The sequence below is a fragment of the Mus pahari genome, chromosome 10 (assembly GCF_900095145.1).
Source record: "Mus pahari chromosome 10, PAHARI_EIJ_v1.1, whole genome shotgun sequence".
NCBI lineage: Eukaryota > Metazoa > Chordata > Mammalia > Rodentia > Muridae > Mus > Mus pahari.
In genome coordinates this window covers 56,762,016-56,767,065 of record NC_034599.1, presented here as the reverse complement: position 1 = coordinate 56,767,065, position 5,050 = coordinate 56,762,016, and positions in this window count along the sequence as shown.

Below are 5,050 nucleotides of genomic sequence, written 5' to 3'. Positions count from 1 at the left end.
GTAGGGGCACATCTGGAAGTGAGAGAACAAGCTGAGGGAGTCTGCTGTTATAGCAAAGAAAATGGGTGATAAGACATGGTCTTGGTGAACAGTTTTGAGCAACTGAGAAACAGGCATGGTGGAGCTGACTAAGTTCCTCAACCCCTCTGACTTTACAGCAGAGGAAACCAGTAAGAACTTAGGCTGTCAGGCAAGGGTAGGACTAGCCCCTTACACTGGCTTCTGACTGCAGAGGCAGCAGGTGAGAAGGGTGTTTTCCATTGGAATGTGGCCATGAAAGACAAAGGCTGGCTTAGGGTTATACTTACTCACAAAGTCCTGTGTGTGTGTGTGGGTGCAGTGCATGTGTACGTGTGTGCACATGCCTGCAGAAGCCAGATGTCAACCTCAGGTGTCATTCTTCGAGAAATGCCTACCTCCTTTCCTCAAAACAGCACCTCTCATTTTTACCTGGAAGCCTTGGATTTGGCTAGCTGTTCAATCCGGTGAGTCCTGGGATCCGTCTGTCTCTGCCTCCCCCGTACTGGGGTTGCGAGCACACCTGGCTTTTTTATGTGGGTGCTGGGGATTGAACTCAGGTCTTTCAACTTGTGCGCTTTGCTGACTGAGCTGTTTCCCCAGACTGCCATTAAGACTTCTAATGTAACAAAACCCTTTCCCACAAACAAACAAGCCAATTCGCACGGTTCAGAATTCAGTTTGGTTCAGCATTATAAAACGAATGGCCATTTTAACCCAAACGAGAGCCAAGGGGACATGGTGCATGAATCCCCATCTTTGTCTCCAACAGCGCCGTCTCATTTTGTCTCTAATGGTTTGGCACAAAACTAGCGATGCTGTTGGCAGATCCCTGGGCAAAAGGAAAACGTTGGGGCCTCTGTTCAAAAGTTAGTCTGAATTCCAAGAGAACGGCAGGAGAGCATTAGGCCAGGCAGGAGCTCTGAAGCAGCAGGCCACACAGGTACAGGCTGCGGCCAACTTGGCTTTTTTTCCGAAGTCACTTCTTGTATGTGCATATGCTTAAAAAAACTTAAAAAAAATGATTGATTTGTATTTTATGGGTCTGCATTTTGCCTACAGGTATTTGCATGCCTGGTGTGCACACTGAAGTCCTCAGAGCCAGAAGAATGTGTCAGATTCCCTGGAGCTGGAGCTCAGGATGGTCGTGAGCCACTATGTTGGTTCCGGGAACCAAATCTGCATCCTTTGGAATGGCAGCCAGTGCTCTTAACTGCTGAGCCGGCTCTAGGCTCATATGCATATTTTTTGATATAGGGTCTCACTACATAGCCCTAGCTGGCCTGAAACTGTGGATGTAGACAACGTTGGTATTGAACTTACAGAGATCTACATGCATCTACCTCCCGACTGCTGGCATAAAGGTATGTGCTACCATGTCTGGGTGGCTTTGAAGATATTAAAGTGAATACAAAGCTCAGTGGTTGAAGGATGACTGCAGTTTCCATCATGGGCCAGACCTGGGTTACTGCAGAAAAGTGGTTAGGTTTTTTTTTTAAGAGTTTAAAAAGATTTATTTATTTTATATATGTGAGTACACAATTGCAGTCTTCAGACGCACCAGAAGAGGGCATCAGATCCCATTACAGATGGTTGTGAGTCACCATGTGGTTGCTGGGAATCGAACTCCGGACCTCTGGAAGAGCAGTCAGTGCTCTTAACTGCTGAGCCATCTCTCTAGCCCCAGAAAAGCAGTTTTCACAAAAGGAAAAATGTGTTCCTTTTTCTGTGTGCGCTTGTGCATGTGGAAGGCCTAGGGTGATGCCAGGGGTCAGCCTCCTTTGCTCTCCTACCTCACTCATTGAGGCAGGCTCTCTCACTTGAGCCCAACACTCAGTGTGACTGGTGGTTAGTCTCTCCAGCCAGTTTACTCTGTGGCTCCCCTGTCTCTGCCTTCTGAAGTTGAAAGTACAGGCAAGCTTCCAAGTGTGTCCAGCTCTCCTGGACCGCAGGGACTCAAACGTTTGCTTGGCAAACACTTAGCCATTGAGCCACCTCCCCAGCCCCAGGTTATATTTTGCAGAGTGACTCCTGAATTGAGCATTCCGGGGCATCACTCAGTCTCTCCAGTGATCTGTCAGCTTGTATCCACTGATGTGCGGTCCTGATCCTTCTCATTAGCTGGCGCATCCCAAGAGAAAGCAGCCCTACCCTGAGTGCTTTAAACCATCACTGGTTACTATGAATTCAGCGACAGGAGCGTCCCTGCCTTGTAACAATTAACCCCTTCCAGCAGGGCATGCAGTGATTGTCTTTCTCGTTGGCAACCGTGAGGTGACATGGGCTGAGAGTGTGGAAACGAGGGTGGGAACAGCTTTCCTTGCTTGAGGACCTACAGTTTTAGAAGCAGGAATGTGGTGTATGCTGGGAGCAACTTGGACTACTGAAGCATGCATTTATTTCCGCAGCTGGGGGCACCCTTCCTTGGCCTTGAACATAGCAGTGATTTTTATCTTAGTTTTAGGGACTGGAAAAATGGTTCTTCAATTAAGAGCCCTTGCTGTACTAGCAGAGGACTCAGGTTCGGTTCCCAGAACCTACGCAGCTGTTCACGTGTGGTTTTAACTTCAGCCCCAGAGGCTGATAGTTATCTTGCTGGAGTAAATGGCACATGGGCAGTTGAGCCACTAGCTTCCCCCAGTGGACTTGTTCAGTGTGGACAGTCCAGTTCTTCCCGTGAACTCTGACTGCTCTGCTGCCCTTCACACTGTCTTCATGCAACCCAGACTTGACCGGGTCTGGTGTGTGTGGACAGAACAGTGCGCGTGTGTTTGAGCTCTTGGGCAAGAGGGCGAGACTGATCTCTGAAAGTGAGGCGGTCCGTTGATATGCCGTCCACAGCTCCTGCCTGGGTCAGAAGCCACAAAGGGTGAGATGTTGCTGGGCAGCTGCTGCTCCCATGAGGCCTGCCTACTTTTTCTGCCTAATCACTGTGGATCTTTAGGCATGCTGGAGAGATGGCTCAGTGGTTGCAAACTCTTGTTACCCTTCCAGAGGACCCAAGTTCAGTTGCCAGCGCCCACACCGAGTGGCTCACAGTCCTAGCTTTGGAGGGTCTGACACTCTCTCCTCACATTCACATCAATTTTTAAAAATTTAAAAAGAAAATTCTTAACTAGTAAGGCTTTGATGAGAAGAAATCACTGGATCACCATCAACTCCATCGTGTGTGTTTGTGTGTGTGTGTGTGTGTGTGTGTGTGTGTCCATGTGCTCATGTGCTTCTGGGTGTGCCGATGGAAGCTAGAGGACAACCTCAGGTGTTGTTACTCAGGTATGCTGTCCATTATTTTGAGACAAGGTTCTCTCATTTGCCTGGAGCTCATTGAACAAGCTGGGCTTGGCCTCGTGAGCCCCAGGTACATAGCTGTGTCTCCCTCCCCAGGGCTGGGATTTACAAATAGGCACCACCATTCTTAGCTTCCTACCTTGCTTCTTGGGGCTGAACTCAGGTCTTTGTGCTTGCAAGGCAGGTTCATTATCAATGGAGCCACCTTCCCACCTCTGGGCCCTTGCTTCAGGAGGCCTAGCATCATCACTTCTGTATTGTCACAAATCACTTGTGTAGCTGGTGTCCTCTTCTATGACATTGGAATGGTCTCTCCCTGTCTCTGAGCTCCGGATAATCCAGCCAGTCTATGGCCTTTCTGTAATTGGGGAAGTGGTCCAAGACCTGGGAGGGCAGTCTCAGAGTGGTCAGGCATGGAGGAAGCTTTTAGGAGACCTGACATAGTGCTTGTTGGCTATGTCCAGTGCTTCTGCCTGGGTAGGGATGTGTATGGCCTGGGATCCAGGGTCCCTTGGAGGGACATGCTCTCTGAGTCAAGCTAAGACTCAGAGAGGCCAGGTTCAGTTAGCCAGAACCCAGGGCTCTCAAAGTGTATACAGCTAAGGGGTCGGAGGAAACAACTTTGTAGGGCTGAGGGGATGGCTCGGCGGGTGCTGTCATGCCAAGCAAGCATGAAGACATGAGTTCAGATACCCAGAAATTATGGAAAAAGTCAGGCATGGTAGTGTACACACTGGGAGATGGACACAGGAGCAGCACTGTGGACAGCTGCTCTGGTGAGTCAGTGAGCAGCAGGTTCAGTGAGAGACCCTGCTTCAAAAAGATAAGGGGTGGGGTGATGGGAGAAGATGCTCAGATGTTGCTATCTGGCTTCCATGTGCATGCAGGCACACACACACACACACACACACACACACACACACACACACACACACACCTACCTCACAGAGGGAGGGAAAGAGAGAGGGAAACTTATGTTGAAGTTCTTTTCTCCCTTCCTGAAGCCTTCTGGGTATTTAGAAGCTCCCATCTAAATGTTTCCCACCTGAGGCAGTTGCCTCCAGGAAAAACAGAAAGGCCCAGTGGGCTTCCGAGGAAAGAACTGAGTCCCAAGCCCCCATCTCTCAGAAAAGTTGTTATTAAATTCTATGCTGGGCCCCGACCTGGATTTAAAGATTTGCAAGAAGACAAATGCCAAACAGATGCCCATTAGGGCCCTGACAGCCGAAGCTTAAAGATAACATTTACATTCTGCCTGGGTCTGTATCTCTCTCTTCCCCACTCAGCCCCTCGCCTGCCTCCAGTGGGATCAATACCTCGGCTGAGGTTATGTGGAGGTGGTCACATTCTTTTAAGCTGTTTGCTCTGCTAACACGCGGGCTACTCCTTCCAACAGGCCTGTTTGCCCAGCATTAGGGCTGTTTGCCGAAACACCTAGTCCAATCCGAGGGGGCTCAGCTTTCTAAACAGTTGATCCCCGAATCTGTCAATCAATAACACCAATTGGGTTCCTGACATGGACAGTGAGTGTGGCCAAGTCTAATATTTGTCCAGACACCACCGGTCCCCACTTTCCCAGCACCTGACAGTCCCCAGCTTGACAAGAAGGACATTAGCCAAGCGCACGGGCTGCTGGGAAGACATGGTGTTGTCACATAGGAGCCGATTCCAGGAGAGAAGAGCACATGATAGGTGATTTACCGAAACGCACATCTGTTCACCTGCTCATCTGGCCTGGGGTCAA